Raw genomic sequence first — 23625 nt, forward strand, 5'->3', positions numbered from 1 at the left:
GCAGCAGAGGATCAAGTAGTAAAAAATCGAGGGCTTGTAGAAATCCTCGGGTAACAGAAAAAATATTGAATTTATTTGATGAAAGCAGAAAATATAAAAATGCAGTAAATGAAGCAGCCAAAAAGAAATACAAACGTCTCAAAAATGAGATCGACAGGAAGTGCAAAATGGCTAAGCAGGGATAGCAAGAGGACAAATGTAAGGATGTAGAGGCTTATCTCACTGGGGGTAAGATAGATACTGCCTACAGGAAAATTACAGAGATCTTTGGAGAAAAGAGAACTACTTGTATGAATATCAGGAGCTCAGATAGAAACCCAGTTCTAAGCAAAGAAGGGAAAGCAGAAAGGTGGAAGGAGTATATTGAGGGTCTATACAAGGGCGATGTACTTGAGGACAAAATTATGGAAATAGAAGAGGATGTAGATGAAGATGAAATGGGAGATACGATACTGCGTGAAGAGTTTGACAGAGAACTGAAAGACCGGAGTCGAAAGAAGGCGCCGGGAGTAGACAACATTCCATTGGAACTACTGACAGCCTTGGGAGAGCCAGTCCTGACAAAACTCTACCATCTGGTGAGCAAGACATACATCTGACTATACCAGGCGAAATACCCTCATACTTCAAGAAGAATATAATAATTCCAATCCCAAAGAAAGCAGGTGGTGACAGATGTGAAAATTACCGAACTATCAGTTTAATAAGTCACAGCTGCAAAATACTGGCGCGAATTCTTTACAGACGAATGGAAAAACTGGTAGAAGCCGACCTCGGGGAAGATCATGTTGGATTACGTAGAAATATTGGAACACGTGAGCCAATACTGACCTTACGACTCACCTTAGAAGAAAGATTAAGGAAAGACAAACCTACATTCCCAGCATTTGTAGAGAAAGTTTTTGACAATGTTGGCTGGAATATTCTCTTTCAAATTCTAAATGTGGCAGGGGTAAAATACAGGGAGCGAAAGGTTATTTACAATTTGTACAGAAACCAGATGGCATTTGTAAGAGTCAAGGGGCATGAAAGGGAAGCAGTGGTTGGGAAGGGAGTAAGACAGGGTTGTAGCCTCTCCCAGATGTTATTCAATCTGTATATTGAGCAAGCAGTAAAGGAAACAAAAGAAATATTCGGAGTAGGTATTAAAATCCCTGGAGAAGTAATAAAAACTTTGAGGTTCGCCGATGACATTGTAGTTCTGTCAGAGACAGCAAAGGACTTGGAAGAGCAGTTGAACGGAATGGACAGTGTCTTGAAAGGAGGATATAAGATGAACATCAACAAAAGCAAAACGAGGATAATGGAATGTCGTCGAATTAAGTCGGGTGATGCTGAGGGAATTAGATTAGGAAATGAGACACTTAAAGTAGTAAAGGAGTTTTGCTATTTGGGGAGCAAAATAACTGATGATGGTCGAAGTAGAGAGGATATAAAATGTAGACTGGCAATGGCAAGGAAAGCGTTTCTGAAGAAGAGGATTTGTTAACATCTAGATTTAAGTGTCAGGAAGTCGTTTGTGAAACTATTTGTATGGAGTGTAGCCATTTATGGAAGTGAAACGTGGACGATAAATACACTCCTGGAAATTGAAATAAGAACACCGTGAATTCATTGTCCCAGGAAGGGGAAACTTTATTGACACATTCCTGGGGTCAGATACATCACATGATCACACTGACAGAACCACAGGCACATAGACACAGGCAACAGAGCATGCACAATGTCGGCACTAGTACAGTGTACATCCACCTTTCGCAGCAATGCAGGCTGCTATTCTCCCATGGAGACGATCGTAGAGATGCTGGATTTAGTCCTGTGGAACGGCTTGCCATGCCATTTCCACCTGGCGCCTCAGCTGGACCAGAGTTCGTGCTGGACGTGCAGACCGCGTGAGACGACGCTTCATCCAGTCCCAAATATGCTCAATGGGGGACAGATCCGGAGATCTTGCTGGCCAGGGTAGTTGACTTACACCTTCTAGAGCACGTTGGGTGGCACGGGATACATGCGGACGTGCATTGTCCTGTTGGAACAGCAAGTTCCCTTGCCGGTCGGGCCGGCCGAAGTGGCCGTGCGGTTAAAGGCGCTGCAGTCTGGAACCGCAAGACCGCTACGGTCGCAGGTTCGAATCCTGCCTCGGGCATGGATGTTTGTGATGTCCTTAGGTTAGTTAGATTTAACTAGTTCTAAGTTCTAGGGGACTAATGACCTCAACAGTTGAGTCCCATAGTGCTCAGAGCCATTTGAACCTTGCCGGTCTAGGAATGGTAGAACGATGGGTTCGATGACGGTTTGGATGTACCGTGCACTATTCAGTGTCCCCTCGACGATCACCAGTGGTGTACGGCCAGTGTAGGAGATCGCTCCCCACACCATGATGCCGGGTGTTGGTCCTGTGTGCCTCGGTCGTATGCAGTCCTGATTGTGGCGCTCACCTGCACGGCGCCAAACACGCATACGACCATCATTGGCACCAAGGCAGAAGCGACTCTCATCGCTGAAGACGACACGTCTCCATTCGTCCCTCCATTCACGCCTGTCGCGACACCACTGGAGGCGGGCTGCACGATGTTGGGGCGTGAGCGGAAGACGGCCTAACGGTGTGCGGGACCGTAGCCCAGCTTCATGGAGACGGTTGCGAATGGTCCTCGCCGATACCCCAGGAGCAACAGTGTCCCTAATTTGCTGGGAAGTGGCGGTGCGGTCCCCTACGGCACTGCGTAGGATCCTACGGTCTTGGCGTGCATCCGTGCGTCGCTGCGGTCCGGTCCCAGGTCGACGGGCACGTGCACCTTCCGCCGACCACTGGCGACAACATCGATGTACTGTGGAGACCTCACGCCCCACGTGTTGAGCAATTCGGCGGTACGTCCACCCGGCCTCCCGCATGCCCACTATACGCCCTCGCTCAAAGTCCGTCAACTGCACATACGGTTCACGTCCACGCTGTCGCGGCATGCTACCAGTGTTAAAGACTGCGATGGAGCTCCGTATGCCACGGCAAACTGGCTGACACTGACGGCGGCGGTGCACAAATGCTGCGCAGCTAGCGCCATTCGACGGCCAACACCGCAGTTCCTGGTGTGTCCGCTGTGCCGTGCGTGTGATCATTGCTTGTACAGCCCTCTCGCAGTGTCCGGAGCAAGTATGGTGGGTCTCACACACCGGTGTCAATGTGTTCTTTTTTCCATTTCCAGGAGTGTAGTTTGCACAAGAAGAGAATAGAAGCTTTCGAAATGTGCAACAGAAGAATGCTGAAAATTAGATGGGTTGATCGCATAACTAATGTGGCACACCTTGACAAGAAGAAGGGATCGGTTGGTAGGACATGGCTTGGCTCAAATGGCTCTGAGCACTATGGGACTCAACTGCTGTGGTCATAAGTCCCCTAGAACTTAGAACTACTTAAACCTAACTAACCTAAGGACAGCACACAACACCCAGCCATCACGAGGCAGAGAAAATCCCTGACCCCGCCGGGAATCGAACCCGGGAACCCGGGCGTGGGAAGCGAGAACGCTACCGCACGACCACGAGATGCGGGCGGTAGGACATGTTCTGAGGCATCAAGGGATCACCAGTTTAGCATTGGAGGGCAGCGTGGAGGGTAAAAGTCGTAGAGGGAGACCAAGAGATGAATACACTAAGCAGATTCAGAAGGATGTAGGTTGCAGTAGGTACTTGGAGATGAAGAAGCTTGCACAGGTTAGAGTAGCATGGACAGCTGCATCAAACCAGTCTCAGGACTGAAGACCACAACAACAACAACAACAACAACACCAACAAGACCGGATATGAAATAAAATTTTTCAGTAGTTGTTACTGGAACAACAATTTAATTTTTTTTTCTTGTAGACATCGTCCTGGTTACTGCTATATTGGGTGATTACGATAGTATTAAATAAGTAAGCTCACGTACGAACAAGCTCTGTGACCGGGACCTCTGCCTCGTTGGCTGCTGAAGAATGCGTTGTTTCATTATAATGGATGGAAGGATGTTTCTATTAGAGCTATGATACATAGGAAACAGCCAGTATGTACGTAGATGTATCACTGTTTTTCAAGCCTACGATAAAGTGCGTTAGGTACGTTTTCTTGAATACAGAGCCCTGGGAACAGGAGATGGTGGAACATTGTGTCTTGTGTTATGAAGAGTGCTCGGAAGTTCCCGTTACAAACTTCTAGGGCTTCTAGAGTGGAGCGAGAACGTATATTATGAGTAGACCCATGTCCGGAAGCGTACCGTTTCCGTTCTAACGCGTCCAAGTATACTGATGGAAAACGAAAAGTCTCAGAGTTGCTTGTCCTGGTATGCAAAAGAATAGACAGGATGATGTGTACTACGTCACGCGGTCATCTGATGTCATTTAACGGCTGCATTGCTGCGAGACTCCTGTAGAGATAGAGGAGGACCTGCTGGCACGATTTCTGGCCGCTGTACCATAAAATGAAGAGACACCAGATAGGGTGGAGTGTGTGTACCAGAACATGCTTCGTGGGCACAATGTCTGTAACAACGGTGGTGGTCGCCACATCGAGCTGCTGTTGTAATGCATCAGTGCTGTTCTGTACGTACATTATACTGCTTTCTTTTGTGTCTTGGAATAATGTAAACATGTAATGTTTAAGTGTTAATACAAACAAATGTGCTTCAATGATAAATCGATGTTTTGTTATCTTTTCTTTCGAATTATTATCTAATAATTGTGTCATGCCTAATTAAATTCTTGTAGCAGATGTGGATGAGTTAAAACATCTGGATTGAAACCGTCGTAGAACGGAAACATCACATTTCCAGACATGGCTTCCCTTTTAAAATACTATGTACTCACTCCCCTCTACAAGTCCTAGAAGCTCGTAACGTGAATTTCCGAACACCCGGACACAAAAGCTTAAATAATTGGGAAGATTCCTATATTTCTAGGTGAAGAGCATTGTTACGATCTTGCAAAGACTAGATTTATTACAAAAATAGCCCAAATTGCAATTCAAAGTGTGTTGCAAAGAGTGTGACAGTTATCATTTCACTCTGATACCAAACTGTTTCAGTCACCGAGGAGAAACAGTCATTACTTATTGCGTCTCATCATGGTAACTTTTTTCATTTGTGTTCAAATGGTTCTGAGCACTATGCGACTTAACAGCTGAGGTCATCAGTCCTCTACAACTTAGAACTACTTAAACCTAACTAAGGAATCACATACAACCATGCCCGAGGCAGGATTCGAACCTGCGACTGTAGCCGTCGCGCGATTCCAGACTGAAGCTCCTAGAACCTCTCGGCCACAGGGGCCGGCTTTCATTTGTGTCCTGTTACGTTTATAATACAAGTAAAAATTTGACTTTATTAACAACTAGACAGTTTCACATGACGTGAAAAATCAATGCTGATATCGTAAAAGGCAAGTCTGTTTAGAATTAATTTGGTAGATTCAATTTCAGAAACACTTTTAACAGCAAGGAGTGTCTTAGCTGACATTAGGTGTGTGTAAAGGAATATGATATTAATAAAAGTTCTCTTACCGTCAACACACTGCCTTGCATAGACATTGCCACGCGTCAGTATCCATTTCTCTCATGTACAAAGTAATAAGAAACGGAAATGGGGACATTCTTTCCTGTAAAATTATTCTTTCTTTTCAGATGTCGCAAGGAAACGGTTTCGACACCTCTGCAACAGAGCTGACAAGGCAGCACCTCTTGGCCAGCAAGCCATTTCACGTCGCATGCCAAATATTTGGTCTGATGCCGTTTACGGTTGATACACGGACAGCAACTATTCAGCGATTGGGACCGGGTTTTGTCGTTGCAGCCGTTTCTGGTACAATACAGATGTTTTCTGCCTGCGCGTCGTCATACTTTTTCTTCCTGTCTCTAGAATATTCTGCAATGGATATCATCATGTATACACGAATTTTGCTGCAGTCACTAACGACGGTTATTTCAGTGGTTTCCGATCCTATTCTCAGTGTGAGAAAGTACAGAAAAATGCTCCAGTTGTTAGCGTCGATTGACCGGTCGTTGGTGGACCATCTAGGAGCGGTAAGATCATCACCAGAAAAGTTGGTGAGGTTTCAGCTCTACTCATTACTCGTCATTTATTGTTCATTGTTCATCGTCATGTTAAATGGAGATGTTAGCTTATGTAACACATTAAAAGCGTTTTTAAGCTTGAACACATTTGGAACAGTTATAATGACAATAGTAAGATTTGCAAATCTGCAACTGATTATACGACACAGATTGTCGTTACTGAATCTGTGTTTGGTCAGCATGTTAAGCGAACGGGGCAGTACGCTCCGCAGAAGGATGATACCAGATGTACGCCGAGACCCGAGTGTCACGTCACATACGGCACTCACAGGCTCCGGTTTCCCGCCGTCCCCAGTGCGACGAGCAGCTCGAGGGTACGCGTCACTGTGCGAGTTGTCAGTGGTGGTAACATCTGTTCACGAAAATGTCTTGATACTGTCGCTGGCAAACATATCGTCGTGTACAGTGGAAACGGTGTACTCTATCGCAACGAAGCCGAAGTGCGCTGGTGACACTGAATGTGTGTGGCAGTTCTGGTTCGGCCTGACGTTAAGCCTGACCACTCTGGCGTTACTGGTGGTGCCCACGCAGCTGGTGACGTCAGAGAGCGGCCGCACGGCGCGGCTGTGCTGTCAGCTGCTGCTGAGGGGTCGGAGCCGCGGCGGCGCGGCGCAGCGGGAGGCGCGGCTGCTGGCGCTGCAGGTGTCTGTCCGCCGCCCCGCCTCCACGCTGCTGGGGGCGCTCACACTCGACCTGACCGTCGTCTCCGGCTTCATCTCCGTCGTCACCACCTATACCACCCTGCTGCTCACTTTCGTCGCTACAGGTACTTGACATTCCTCTATTCGCAACGACGCGACAGATTTCTTCACTTTATAATTTCGAGCACTTTCCTCACAGACTTTAAAGAAAGCTTTTCTCACCTTATCTCCTGAGATGTCCTTAATTCACTGGACAACAAATTAGAGGCAACTGGCATATTCTGTGACTTGTCAAAGGCGTTTGACTGTGTCAATCACAGCATTCTTTTAAGTAAATTAAAATATTATGGCGTCACTGGTAGTGCTGCAAAGTGGTTTCAGTCATATCTTACTAACAGAAAACAAAGGGTGTCATTACGTAACACTTCAGCAGTAGGCAATCAGACATCATCTCACTGGGAAGAAATTACATGTGGTGTTCCCCAAGGTTCCATACTAGGTCCACTACTGTTTCTTGTGCATATTTGTGACCTGTCATCTGTTACATTACCAGGTGCCAAGTTTGTCTTATTTGCAGATGATACAAATATTGCAATAAACAGTAAATCAAATATAAGTTTAGAAAAAATGGAAATGTCGTGTGGCTAGGGCCTCCCGTCGGGTAGACCGTTCGTCTGGTGCAGGTCTTTCAATTTGACGCCACTTCGGCGACCTGCGCGTCGATGGGGATGAAATGATGATGATTAGGACAACACAACACCCAGTCCCTGAGCGGAGAAAATTTCCGACCCAGCCGGGAATCGAACCCGGGCCCTTAGGATTGACAGTCTGTCACGCTGACCACTCAGCTACCGGGGCGGACTTATAAGTTTAGAAGGGACAGCTAATCAAATTTTTACTGACATTAATAAGTGGTTCATAGCCAATTCACTGTGATTAAACTTTGAATAGACCCACTATATGCAGTTCAGAACTTCTAAGAGATTTCCTTCTGGTGTGTGTATAAAATATGATGACATGGAAATAGGAGAAGCTGAGAGTGTGAAATTCTTGGGATTACAACTTGATAATAAATTCAGTTGGGAGCAACATACTAACGAACTGCTAAAGCGCGTAAACAAGTCTGTGTTTGCAATGTGAATGATGTCAGACATAGGAGATATAAATATAAAAAGACTGCCATATTTTGCTTATTTTCACTCCATTATGTCATATGGTATCATATTTTGGGGTAACTCCACAATCAAAGAAATATTTTTAGAGTACAGAAGCGTATAATAAGAGTAATGAGTAGTGTAAATCCAAGAACCATGTCGAAACCTATTCAAAGAATTGGACATATTAACCACAGCTTCTCAGTATATTTATTACTTAATGAAGTTTGTTGTAAATAATAAATCTCTTTTTCCTACTAACTGCTTAGTACACAGTATCAATACTAGGAATAAGAACAATATACATAAAGATTTAAAATCATTCACTCTGGCCCAGAAAGGAGCCCAGTATTCAGCAACGCATATTTTCAATAAGTTATCAGCAACCATTAAGAGTTTAGTTTCAGACAAGGCACAATTTAAACATAATTTAAAAGAATTTTTGATGGCCAACTCCTTCTATTCCATCCATGAGTTTCTCAACAAGTGCAGTAGACCATTTTAATCAAAATTTATTATACTTTAATTTTTCACAATACTTGGTTGTAACAGCCAAGTAACTACCTACTGTGTGAATGATGGATGTATGGAAAGCAGATGTAAGCCTTAAGTCTGTAAATAGTAGAAGTTTCTTTTTAAATCTTGTAGATAATCTGACTGTTCCTAACTGAGAATCACTGAAATTAATAATTTACTTTAATTTTTGACAATACTTGGTTGTAATAGCCAAGAAACTAGCAAATGTCTGAATGATGGGTTTAATGAAAGCAGAAGTAAATATTAAACCTGTAAATTTTAGAAGTTTAAATTTAATTCATGTACATAATTGTACTGTTTATTGACTGAGGATCATTAAAATTAATGAAACTCAAGTTTTTCTATTTACATTTTTGTAATGTGTTTATCTGATATGTTCCACACCCAGGAGGATTCCCTCTTTTATGGATCTGTGGAATGAATAATTAATCTAATCTAATCAGAGACGTGGGACACACGCTCAAAGATAATTCAACTCAATAAAGACAAGGCAATGATTACCAATGAAACACAAACTCTGGCTTGTACTTTCCAACAGATTTTATTTAACAATCGCATGACAACAGCAAACTGCTGTTACCACAGAACAATATACATAATTGGCCTAGAATTTGAAATATTACTAAACAGACAAAATGTCTTCGGGCGTCAAAGCACACCCCAAACAATAAATAATTTAAAAACTCTGCATTAGATAAATCTTAAGAACCATACAAACAATGAATCGTTTACTGAGAAAAACTCCCACAGAAACAGGGCACCTTATAAGATACAACAACCGAAACAACTCACAATTTCTCTTTCTGAATATGATATAAGAAACCCAGTACAATGAAAGGCATCTTTCAGATATTACAAAATTTCAGTGACAAGTAAAGGCACATCAGAGGTGTGCGGAAACTACAACTCAGATCGAACTTGAATGAAAGCTGAAAGGAACGGCGAAGGAGGAAAGGAACATATAATAAAACATTCAACTTATATTCGCCGAAGAACTGGAGTCTACTGATAAACACAGCGACCGCGCTATCGGTTACAATTCAAACTGGCCGCCGCCAAGGCGTCGTCCGCCAGTTAAACGACCAGCTACAACGGACGTCGCGCACCGCTGATTATACCACTGAAACAACAACGTAAAACCACAGAGCAACTGGGCAGTATCCGGAGTAACACAACCCTTAAAACATCAGAAAAATTTCAAAACAGGAATACGGCCACAGCCGGCCGAAGTGGCCGTGCGGTTAAAGGCGCTGCAGTCTGGAACCGCAAGACCGCTACGGTCGCAGGTTCGAATCCTGCCTCGGGCATGGATGTTTGTGATGTCCTTAGGTTAGTTAGGTTTAACTAGTTCTAAGTTCTAGGGGACTAATGACCTCAGCAGTTGAGTCACATAGTGCTCAGAGCCATTTTTGAATAAGGCCACAACGGACCCACAAACCATTCGCATTCCATTAATTGTATTATACATATTCCATAAAGACACACTCAATAATTACTACAGGACTCTAGCACACAATAAATTTTCACCATTAAGGCCTTGCTTGTTTACCTCTGAACGCATTATCTAAATACCAGCGGAGAGCCAGAAAAGATAACGAACACTCACTTCGATATACACTCCTTGCCCGTATGTCAAGTGCGTCCAAGACAGGCAAACCTCAATCACACTGGTAACCACTGTTCAATAAGTTGTGCTCCAGTGCTCGATACGAAACAGATAAATGGCTCAAATGGCTCTGAGCACTATGGGACTTAACATCTGAGGTCATCAGTCCTCTAGAACTTAGAACTACTTAGACCTAAGCACATCACACACATCCATGCCCGAGGCAGGATTCGAACCTGCGACCGTAGCAGTCACGCGGTTCCGGACTGAAGCACCTAGAACCGCTCGGCCACCGCGGCCGGCGAAACAGATAACATTGACGTTTAAACACTGGGAGAGCTATTATCCGCAAACAGCACAAAATTCAATATACACTCCTGGAAATGGAAAAAAGAACACATTGATACCGGTGTGTCAGACCCACCATACTTGCTCCGGACACTGCGAGAGGGCTGTACAAGCAATGATCACACGCACGGCACAGCGGACACACCAGGAACCGCGGTGTTGGCCGTCGAATGGCGCTAGCTGCGCAGCATTTGTGCACCGCCGCCGTCAGTGTCAGCCAGTTTGCCGTGGCATACGGAGCTCCATCGCAGTCTTTAACACTGGTAGCATGCCGCGACAGCGTGGACGTGAACCGTATGTGCAGTTGACGGACTTTGAGCGAGGGCGTATAGTGGGCATGCGGGAGGCCGGGTGGACGTACCGCCGAATTGCTCAACACGTGGGGCGTGAGGTCTCCACAGTACATCGATGTTGTCGCCAGTGGTCGGCGGAAGGTGCACGTGCCCGTCGACCTGGGACCGGACCGCAGCGACGCACGGATGCACGCCAAGACCGTAGGATCCTACACAATGCCGTAGGGGACCGCACCGCCACTTCCCAGCAAATTAGGGACACTGTTGCTCCTGGGGTATCGGCGAGGACCATTCGCAACCGTCTCCATGAAGCTGGGCTACGGTCCCGCACACCGTTAGGCCGTCTTCCGCTCACGCCCCAACATCGTGCAGCCCGCCTCCAGTGGTGTCGCGACAGGCGTGAATGGAGGGACGAATGGAGACGTGTCGTCTTCAGCGATGAGAGTCGCTTCTGCCTTGGTGCCAATGATGGTCGTATGCGTGTTTGGCGCCGTGCAGGTGAGCGCCACAATCAGGACTGCATACGACCGAGGCACACAGGGCCAACACCCGGCATCATGGTTTGGGGAGCGATCTCCTACACTGGCCGTACACCACTGGTGATCGTCGAGGGGACACTGAATAGTGCACGGTACATCCAAACCGTCATCGAACCCATCGTTCTACCATTCCTAGACCGGCAAGGGACCTTGCTGTTCCAACAGGACAATGCACGTCCGCATGTATCCCGTGCCACCCAACGTGCTCTAGAAGGTGTAAGTCAACTACCCTGGCCAACAAGATCTCCGGATCTGTCCCCCATTGAGCATGTTTGGGACTGGATGAAGCGTCGTCTCACGCGGTCTGCACGTCCAGCACGAACGCTGGTCCAGCTGAGGCGCCAGGTGGAAATGGCATGGCAAGCCGTTCCACAGGACTACATCCAGCATCTCTACGATCGTCCTCATGGGAGAATAGCAGCCTGCATTGCTGCGAAAGGTGGATATACACTGTACTAGTGCCGACATTGTGCATGCTCTGTTGCCTGTGTCTATGTGCCTGTGGTTCTGTCAGTGTGATCATGTGATGTATCTGACCCCAGGAATGTGTCAATAAAGTTTCCCCTTCCTGGGACAATGAATTCACGGTGTTCTTATTTCAATTTCCAGGAGTGTACATATATACAGCAGGACTTTAAGTACCTGAATAATTCCCACTTTTTGATTTTGTACAATATCCGGTTGTAGGCTGATGCATTCCAAAGCCACTTTCACATTTTTACATCGTTTAGCAGCACAGACGAGACAATCGCCCTCTGACTGGACGCAGTACACACTCGCCGACAGCACGCGCGTCTCCTTCCGCAGCGCCATTGCCTACGCGACAGAAAGAGGCAGAACATGAGCAAAGAGTGACCCCCGACAACCAGACTGCACTCCGTAGCGCCAACCAACCGACCTAAAACCAGCGCTCTTGCTACAGCGTCGTGCGCTTAAATAGCCAAAATGCGAACAAAGAGGAAACCCGCGGCCACGTGATACTGAGTCGAGATCTTCAATTAATACAGAGAAACGATTGGTGGCAACAGCGCCACGTATCATCTCCGTCAGCCTTTGTTAGTGGGACTGGAAAGTAGTTTCGTTGTTTACATTAATTTCAAACAGATAAATACTGCACATAATGGTAATACTGTGAATTCTTTGATGCAACAACAATTAAAATCACGTCAGTTATTGTTGGGAGCATGAGGAGAAGCACGTTTTTTGGTCAGCTGTGTACTCTAACATAAAACTGGCAAGAGGTAGAAATGGACCCTGCAGGGGTCTCGGATGCTGTAACTGTTGAACACCAGAGGTCGTACATCAAGACCGAAACTTCAAGCGCCAAATGACGACAGAAATCCACAGTGTGTTGAGTGAGGTTTGTGGTGGATTTACCAGTGGACCGTATTAGTTCCACGTTGGGTTAATCGCTTTCGTGGTGGTCGTATGAGCATAGACGATAATCCACCACCTGGAAGACCAAGAACTTCAACAGACGAAGTGTGAAACTTATGGCAGGTATTATCGAAGAAGATCGCAGTGTGACTTGTGACGAACTCTCTGGAGTCACGGGAATTCCCCCAACATCAGTATTCCGTATTCTGACGAATGATTTGAACAGGAGAAAAATTTCTGCGAGATAGATCCACACTGTTTGATTGTTGACGAGAAACAGTAATAGTACAACACTGCTCAAATGACGATTCGACCGCGAAGGCCAAGTATTCTTGTGTCGCATTGTCGCTACTAATGAGACGTCGATTACAGACTTTGAACCGGAGTTGAAATGACAGTCCACTGAGTGGAGAGCTTCAGATTCTCCATGTCCAAATAATTTCTACGTTTTCAATCAAAGCACAAGCAAATGATTGGTTAAAAAAAAAATGGTTCAAATGGCTCTGAGCACTGTGGGACTTAACATCTATGGTCATCAGTCCCCTAGAACTTAGAACTACTTAAACCTAACTAACCTAAGGATATCACACAACACCCAGTCATCACGAGGCAGAGAAAATCCCTGACCCCGCCGGGAATCGAACCCGGGAACGCGGGCGCGGGAAGCGACAACGCTACCGCACGACCACGAGCTGCGGACAGCAAATGATTATTTTTGCTTATCGTCACCAAGGAATCATCATGACAGATACAGTCTGATGTGGATAAGTGCCACAGCAGTGTATCGCCGTAACATCATGCAAAGCTTGCGCAGAAAAATGCACGAAACTCGACCTCCGTTGCTCGAGGCTGCGCCACTCATTCTGTGCTACAATTTACGCCCGTATATTGGCAGCGTTGTAGCCGAAAAACTACGATAATACGGGTAATAAGTGTTGCCATATCCTCCATACAGCTCGGACATGGGTCATCCAGAATTTGACTTGTTCCGGAAGCTGAAAAGATCTGTGCGTGAACGTCGTTATATTTCTCTGGAAGAGCTTTCTATCACTGTTACGCGATCTATCCCACAGGTGAACAGAAGTGGTGTCCTCAGTGGAATACTAGACGTTGGGATTCAGTTATAGAGAAGTAGGGAGACTATAATGAAAAACTAAAAAGAGATACTGCAAAATAATAAACGTGTAAGTAAAAAAAAAATGCTGTGCGTTATTTATGAAATGTCCCTCGTAACAAATTTTTATTTTTGATCAATGATATAATCACCCTCTTTATAAACAATTTTTTGACGTCTAGTGTGCAAATTTCCAATGACGGATCGAGAAAAATCGATTACTTTTTGAGCAAAATATCTGTAGATGGCACTTTAGACATCATCGACATTTTCAAATTTTTTTTTTGCCACTTAGAAAATGCTTTAGCGATCGAAACGAATGGAAATCCGATGTCAAAGTACCTGGCGAGTATGGTGAGCCAGTATGACCCACCCCAGTTGATTAGTCTTGCGCAGTGTGGTCTTGCCCGATCATGTTTGCAGTCTCCTCACTTCTTCCTCCTTCCATCTATTGTCCACATTAAACAATGCACAGTCCAAGTAAGCAGTAGGCAGAGTCTTTTAGAAAGATTTAAGAGGAAAGAAGATTACAATAAACTTTCAAGTTTACTTAGCTTGTCATGTTGAGATGGTTCCAGTTCTTGTTGTTGCAGCTGTCACTGCCATATGTAGATATTGGCGTACGGTGGAGGAATGTAGGAAGTGAATGGAAACTGTCAGGATGCGCCATATTAAAACTCGGCTGTGATCTTCAAGTCTTTTTTTATTCTCAGCTACAGTGCCACGTTCCTCTCTGTCTACATCACAGTGTCCCGCAATGCTGAGGACGCCACTTCGCTGTCTGCAAAACAACTTGGCGCAGAAGGGCTACCTCAGCGACCCCTGCAATGTACTGCGGCGTGCCATCCATGTACAGCTGTGGAGTTCTGATACACCGGCAGCCGACTCAGGGCGGCCCTCTGTGTGCTTCTTTGCCATCGTGGTTCAGATCGCGGGCGACACAAGCGCTTGTGATCCAACAGCCAAATCTGCAGCCCTCGCCTTGGGATGCCTCCAGTGTGTGTTGGGAGCCAACGAGACTGCTCGCGGTAGCAAGCCATAGAGTGGCCCACTGCTGGCTGGCTATGGACACCGCGTTGGGCTCAGAGGGTCGAACCAGCGACCTGCCCTGAACTGGAATGCTGGCGCCCCATCAGCTGCTGCATGTAGCCGGTGGTGTGACATGCCCCCATCCAGGAGAGCTGCCACATTTGAATCCACCTCATTAGAAAACCGGCACCTATTGATAAGTGGCTGTGTGCCTCTGTTTTGCTAACACGCTGCTCTGAGTCACGTACTCATAACACCTAGGTTGCGCCAGTGGGTCCCTTCTGTTTGTAACTTGTGCCATGCAAACTGCTGCGTTTACTCTTTTCACTGGTTCGACGGCCCTGTGGCTTCCATTCTACTTCGCAACTGCTAGTCAGCGTAACTTACTGTCAACAGGCCCACACCTGACTGTAACTTGTGCGCTCAGAAATATTGCACTGAATCTAGCTTTCATGTCTTAAATGGTGGTGCCGCTACATTATCCCCCCCTTCTGAAAGCCGTGGTCCTCAGGTCGACCTCTAACTATCGGCACATACTTATGACATATTCACTACTACTATTAGAAAACTTAGATGTGGTCTAGCCCTCTTAAAACACATGACATGAGACAAAACGTAAAAAATTCCTTATAGGATCAACCCCTTACCTACCCGTCTTATGCCCTCGGTATCCAATCCACTGGGATTTGGGCTACCGTCGGTTCCCTCTTAGAGTTGGCTCTCCACCTGATCAGAATGAAAACGAAACACAACAAAGTTAAGGTTCAAAATGGCTCTAAGCACTATGGGACTTAACTTCTAAGGCCATCAGTCCCCTAGAACTTAGAACTAGTTAAACCTAACTAACCTAAGGACATCACACACATCCATGCCCGAGGTAGGATTCGAACCTGCGACCGTAGCGGTCGCGCAGTTCCAGACTGTAGCGCCTAGAACCGCTCGGCCACTCCGGCCGGCACACAGTTAAGGCTGCGATCGCACTTGGCACAGAGGTGCTCAAAACAATCGTTACTTATCGTTGCCTTTCCCTATATTGAGCGACATGCTGCACAAGCTGCTTGGGTGATATGCACCCCCCTTGCTTTGAAATGAACTGGTTTACGGATCTCAACAGACCTGGCTCCAGAGTTTGATATAACAAGGTCAGATTCTGCCTTGGCAGAACTCTATTGTTGCTTCTGGCCAGTACAGCTTGGCTATGTAACATTCAATTGTGTGACTCTTGAAATTGCCACTGGCAGATGGAAGGTTGGTCATATTATGTTACACGCAGTTCCATTAATATTCCGCTCCCCTCGAGCTCTATACGTTTCGCATCTGCAAATACTCCCTGCTCAAAACAACTTGCTACTGCTATCAAATTTTCGTAGATGGAGATCCAATGCATCCCGACCCATTGCAAGCTCAATTTTGGCCCCATGATGTCCCTTTCACAGTGTATTTCTTACCTCCTGGCTAAAAATAACTACACTGTGCTCGTGTCTGGATTGATGGTTATCACCCTGGCTGGACATACCGTCACCTTCCCTCTATGGCAGCTCCGTAATTCCTCCCTTGTCATCTCGGCATACTGGCTGTTAACTGCTGAGATCAGCAATACCTCCTCAGTTTTTACTTCTACAAACTCCCCTTTTCAGTGACCTGAGGACAGGGATCACCATCAACCTTCCTGCCATGCCGCAGCCCAGTGATACGCCCTAGAAACCCACTGGGCAGAAGAGGTAATTAGGACTGTGGAAAGGGCCAAATAAGGTTGGGGTCAGTTTCACCTTCTAATTGTAATTTAATAACACATTTACAACCAAAACGGCACATAGCCAATCCTTTACCAATTGCAACTCTTTAAAGGCAGAAGGCCACAATGTTTAAAACCAAGAAATCTTAAAATCAACAAGATAAGAGGCAAATAAAATAAATAAAAAGCATCACAGCTAAGTAGATAGAACAAACATATGCAAGGTGTAATACCAATGCTGACGGCCGCAATTAAGTTTCAAAATTTTAAAATATATTGCCATGATCATTTAAAGGCAGAAGTCCGCAATGTTTAAGCTTAAAAGAGAAACTGAAGAAATAATTTGCAAATTTTTTAAGAAAAAAGAAAAAAATAACCATAAACCTTAAATTTTAAGCAGCTGAAAACAGATAATTAAACACCGGTGGCACTCAGAAGCCTCCAGGGAGGTCGGTCTGCCCCCGTTCACTTAGGCGAGACAGGTGGTGAGCCCAACTACACTTGATCTATCGGAACCCAACCAGGGGACAGCCATGGACCAACCGACAAAACGACTTGCATGTCACCAATCGGTACATGAGAACTCAAACACAAAATGTGACGGACCTAATTATCCACATTCAAATATGTACAAACACTCAGACACACGACGGCGGAAATACTGGCTCGGACACAACCATGCAGAGGAAACACGCCCACTGGCTAAACGACATCCCTCCACCATGAAAGGGCCAACCCAAGTTCCACAAGATGGTAACTGAAGGGGCCCAGAATCTTTCGGAGAACCAGTTACACGTCGCCCGATGAGACGACCGGCCTCTCAGAGGCAGTACGCCGACAACATTTAAAATAACTTGTCAAAAGAAATAACACCAACTACACACACAAGCTGACAAACACTTGCACAAAGACCAGAATGATACCCAACAGTAACTAAGCACGTACGAAGACAATCGGAAGTCGATGCACACACACACACAGCCGACTCATGATCGATTGGCGAGCCAAAACGCGTCGTCCGGTAGGACGACTGACTGACAATCCACCAAGACCGTGGATCGGCTCAAGTAATGCGTGGCAGCAATGGTCAGGCGAGACATGTCAACGCAGACCTCACTCCTGCTCCAACCCGGCTGCACAAGTGCTGCATTGCAACTCAAAGTCTGTCAGGTCTGGACTGTGCTCCAGACATGTTCCAACTGACTGGCAGCCAGAACTCGTCACTGAAATGCCAACACGAACTCCCTTACGACAGACAACGACCGAGAAGTAATAGCAGTCAAGCAAAGATACTATGAGAGGGGATATATTGATATGGGCTGCTAGCGCCGCTCACGATCAGGCAAATCAGCAACTCATTGACAGTAGTAATTTAAATTAACGTAGTGAGGTGGAAGTACGTTAAAAACCGGGTGTAAAATACATGATGACGGGAGCCTAGAGCTCCCTCTGCTGTCCCCAGCAGGCTCACAATACCTGAAAACACATACAACATATGAAATACAATGCCTAATTAATCTACGCAAACCCAATGGTACATAACAAGAAAACAAAAAACTACAAATACTCTACTACTTTCTGGATCGCAAAGCATACGGTACATCATGCTATACTCTGTCTTCCTGGTTTTCCCTGCGCTTAACACCTTGCTCCACTCTCTCTTTCTTCCTCTTCCCTCCCTGTGACATGCCTGGAATCACATCGGGGCAACCCTTAAATGGCCGCAACCGCCCAATGTGTACTATTGTTCGAATCCTGCCTCGGGCATGGATGTGTGTGATGTCCTTAGGTTAGTTAGGTGCCATGCCTGGAATCACATCCGGACAACCGTTAAATGGCCGCAACCGCCCAATGTGTACTATTGTTCGAATCCTGCCTCGGGCATGGATGTATGTGATGTCCTTAGGTTAGTTAGGTTTTAGTTCTAAGTTTAGGGGACTGATGACCTCAGATGTTAAGTCCGATAGTGCTTAAAGCCATTAAAGCCATTTGAACCATTTGTACTATTGTTGTTCTAGTTGGCACCTGAAGCTTAACATTAACGGGGGTTATGGTTTCAACTGCTTGGTATGGCCCTTGATACCTCGTGATGAACTTCTTCGTTTTCCCTTTTGGCATATAGGGGCTGGATAGCATTAACCATTGCCCTACCCTATACTGCGGTAAACTTCTTTTCTGCTTCACTGCATCTTCCTGCCTTTCCCAAGCCTTCACCTTTTGTACCCATTTCAAAAAAGTTCAAATTGTCCTTGCGAATTGACGTACAGATTCACAGCTCCTTCCTTTCTGTAGCTTCACTAAATGAAATGGTGAAGCATTTTTCGCCCCTGCACTACCTCAAACGGAGACAAACCGGTACTGGTATGAACTTTTGTATTGCATGCGCATACAATATGCTTCAAATACCAGTCCCACTGACGGTGATGAGAATGCACATAAAAACTCAGCATCTTCCTGATTGTTCTGTGTGCCCGTTCTGTCCTTCCGTTCGCCTGTGGATGCAATGCACTCGTCCTCAACTCCTTTATGTTCAACAATTTACACAATTCCTTCTTTAAATACAACATGAAGTTGGTCCCTCAGTCAGTAATTATTATCTCCCGTACACCAGACCTCAACATCCAGTTGTTTATTAACGCTTGTGCGACCATTGCCGCCTGTTGATTTGGCGTAGCCACCATATCCACATACCTCAAAAATTGTCTATTATTGTCAGAACTAATCTGTTCCTTGATGGTGTTAGACTGAAAGGTCCTAAGACATCTATTCCCAACATAAAAAATGGACATGTCGCTTCTGGCAATCGTTGTAGCTGTATCCATTTTCGACTCAAATCTGCTCTCTGTGCAAACCATATACAGTTGTTGACATACTGATCCACATCTACTTTCCTACCCCTCCATCAATACCTCTCCGCCACTCTCCTATTCGTCGCGCTACTCTCACCATGACCAGGTAAAACGTGATCATGTGCTTCTTTTAAAACTTCATCTCTCAGTTTCGCTGGCACTACTACCCTTGGCCCTAACTTCATTTCCCTGCACAGAAGACCATCGTATCCGATACAATTTACAATCGTTGTCAGCATACTATAATTCTTGCCATACTGCTAGGTCATAACCTATGACTTCTACTTTTGCCGCCTTTCTACTCAGTACATCCGCATTACCGTGCTTCTTCCCAGGCTTGTGCACCACCTCGTAGTCGAATTCACTAAGCCTCCCGTCTAGTGAGTCTAGTGGATGGATCCTTCAACGCCAGCAACCTCTTCGATGGAGCTTGATATTTCAATACCCGAAATCTTCTCCCATATAAATAACATTTAAAATATGTGATACGCTAAGCATCTCCCTCTCCGTTGTTGAGTAATTCCTCTCTGCTGCATTTAACTGCCTAGACGCGTAGGCTGCAGGATGTTCTTTCCCATTAATTTCCTGAGTAAGAGCACATCCTAATGCTTGATTCGATGCATCGCATGCTAGAATAAATTCGTTTTCAAAATCTGGAAACACAAGAACCGGACTTGATGTTAACATTTCTTTCAGTTTTTCAAATGCTTTCTGACACTCTTCTGCCAACTCAAATTTCACACACTTCCATAACAATCGCGTCAATGGATGTGCTAAACCTACTAACCCTTCACTAACTTTCGATAGAAATTGCAAATTCCGACGAATGATTGCATTTCCTTAACTGTTTTCGGCTCTCAAAAATCACTTACAGCCTGTACCAACCTCGGCTCTATTCGCACTCCTTCCTTACTGATGATATGACCTAAATATTTCACTTCTTCCAATGCGAAATGACACTTCTCCAGCCTCAACGTCAAACGAGCCGGCTTCTGTGGCCGAGCAGTTCTGGGCGCTTCAGTCCGGAACCGCGCTGCTGCTACGGTCGCAAGTTCGGATCCTTAGGTTAGTTAGGTTTAAGTAGTTCTAAGTCTAGGGGACTGATGACCTCAGATGTTAAGTCCCATAGTGCTTAGAGCCATTTTTTGAACATCAAACGAGCTGCTCTTAATCTCATAAAGGCGTCCCTTTACCTATGTCTATGCTGCTCCATAAGCCGTGCGTGATAGCCGCGCTGTCTTGGGCGGCTTGTGATGGTCCACGCGGCTCCCCCCGTCGGAGTTTCGAGTCCTCCCTCGGGCATGGGTGTGTGTGTTGTCCTTAGCGTAAGTTAGGTTAAGTAGCGCGTAAGCTTAGAGATCAATGACCTCAGCAGCTTGGCCCCAGAAGACCTTACGACAAATTTCCAAAGTTTTTTGCTGCTCCATACTACTTGTAAACACTATAATGTTATCCAAATAGACAAGACACTCCCATGGTTTCAAACCCCTTAACACATTGTCTTGTAACCTCTGAAACGTTGCCGGGGCGTTTTTTTTAAACTGAATGGCATTCTGATGTTCTGGTAATGGCCTCCAGGAGTAGAGAAAGCACTTTTTGGACGATCCTCTGGAGCCACCTCTAACTGATGATAACTGCTTGTCAAATCCATCGTTCAAAAGTTCTGGCACTGTCCTAAGTGATCCAAAGTCTCCAATATGTTTGGAATGGGGTATGCGCCCATTACTGTCTTATTTTTGAGGCATCGGTAGTCACAACAGAACCTGTATTTCTTAGTACCATCCATAGATTTTTTAGACATAATGACAATGGCCACTCCCCAGCAACTATTACTATGCTCTTTAATACTGCCCACAAGCTGCTGATCAATGAAATCCTCCATAATTGGCTGCAAATACCTCGGTATTCTGTATGGTTTATGGTAAACAGGTCCTTTGTTCCCTGTTGGTCTCCTATGTTGAACTAATGGAGTTGTAACGACCCTCACAGAAAAAGAAAACAAATCCTTAAATTCCCACAACATTTCTTCCATATGCTCTTTTTCTCCTCCATTCAAATGCTTGAGTTTGTTACACAATGCATTTCTATCGGCAGTTGGTAGTTGATCGCTACGCCTACCTCTCGATCCCCAGTCTTCACCACCTGGTACATAATTCGCTACTAAAACTCCTTTTCCCAAATTCGCGTCTGCAGCGCTTAAAGTATCCACGTTCACGGGGACTACTCGCCTGCCGTTTCCCTCTTGTACGTGTACAATACTGTGTTTCACAAAACAACCTAATGGATCCAAAATTTCATTATCCTCCAATGGTATAATAGCACATACTGTACCTACAGGTAGATTTGACTCCACACTTACTCAAAGCGACTTCCCGGTGCCACTAGACACACACTCATGTGAATTAAGCCTTATTGCCAATGTACGCGGCTCAATTGGTTTGTTCACTACGTTGAATGCCCCTCGCGACACCTCTGCTCGACAACAGTTTCCCCTAGCTGAAATAACTTTCCACCAAGTTCCAGATAACGTTGTGTAAGGTCAACTTTGGCATGATGTTGGTACAAGAAATCTGCTCCCAGGATTATGTTGCAGCTCACTTAGGGAAAGGCAGGATTCAGTGTGGATGGGGCCTTTCACAGTTACTGTTGCTGCAAAGTTTTTGTTTTTTTAATCACGTACACTTTATTTCGAACCAATTGCAAATAAGGCTGACAATAAGTAACAATTATCAAATTTGACTGTTAAGACACAATGTCTAATAAAAATTCTTAAGCATGTTGCACTCATGGCTGAAGGCCTTATGGACCAGAAATTCAAATTATTTGTCGGCTGAACGCCCCAATAATAATAACTAAAAAAAAATTTGACTGCTGAAGGCCTGGATAGCAATTATTCACAACAGTTAAACTTCTCCAAGAGATAGTAAAATATATTTTTTAAGAAAGGAGAATCATCATAATTACACTATTAAGAGACAATATGTAATTAAAATCTCTTAAGACAAATTGCGTTCATGCCTGAAGGCCTTATTAACAAGAAAATCAAATTACTTTTCGGCTGAAGACCCCAATAGTAATAACTCAAAATTAAAATACTTTTTTTTGAAATACAATCATTACAATCTGATCAAACCAAGAGAGAAGTGGGTCTCACACGGTGCTCCAAGGATCAGCTTGGAAAAGTCACTCAACATCATAACCGATGAGACAGGCAGCCAAGAGTTGTATTCACTTAACCCGATGGCAGCTAGTGACAGTTTAAACACAGACCAACACTCTTTCAAAATCAACCTATCGTCTGATAATCTATACAATGATGGAATAACCCAGGCAAGGGGGAACCAACGGACATTACTGCGTCTTCAGAATCCGGCGTTCGAAACATCCAGAAGCAGAAGGAACCACTACGACCAAAGTAGTCCAACAGAAACAACCTATCTGAACCACAATCAAGGAGGCTGCCGAACTACATGCCTTACTGGGCAGCAGCAGCAAGGTGAGGAAAGGTACACTGCTTGAAAATACGCTAACCTCCAGAGCAGACAATTTGGGCGTTAGTGGCCACTAGGCAGAAAAATACCGCTGGTTGAACGTCATCAATAAACACAAGGACTTCAATGATTAATAATACGAAGCGGAGGACAGCTAACTAATTTCGCCAATTCCAAAGACGCCACTCGTTGCTCTTTGTCTCAGCAACTCTGCGAGCAGAAACACACGAACAAATGGTGTGATCTCAAAGTAGTGGAGGTTTCACTACTGGGTTAATGTTCACTCAACCAACGATGTTGAGCACCTCGCAACTACAGTCCCTCAGTCCGACAGTGCCTGCCTGCTGCCAGCAGTCCCGGCATGTCATCGTGCTGCCGGACCTCACCACTGCTCTGCCCCAACTGAACTACTCGACACACTCTTACCCAGAAAACACTTGACACTCTTCCAAAGACAGTACTAGGGTACTAGATATCGATAACTGACAGACAACGCTAGCAAATGTAGTGGCGCCAGTAAACGCAAGAAGGAAACGAGACGCCACTATCCCTATTATGCGATGCCAACCTACCAACGGTACCAACACGAGCCGCAACACGGCTCAGTACTACCGCCAAGCATGCATCAAATCGGACTTTCCCTATGCGAAAGTCAACTGTCACAGACCCCAAAGGTATGACCTTCTTATCCCCCACTCCACGCAACCTATAACGTGGTGGGTCTAACTTCCTTCGTCCCATTAAACTCTTAGTAGCCACTGACACTTGTATTCATGTGTCCAACAAAATCTTAAACTTTTTAGTTCCTATGGATCC

Source organism: Schistocerca nitens, chromosome 5 (genome assembly GCF_023898315.1).
Source record: "Schistocerca nitens isolate TAMUIC-IGC-003100 chromosome 5, iqSchNite1.1, whole genome shotgun sequence".
Taxonomy (NCBI): domain Eukaryota; kingdom Metazoa; phylum Arthropoda; class Insecta; order Orthoptera; family Acrididae; genus Schistocerca; species Schistocerca nitens.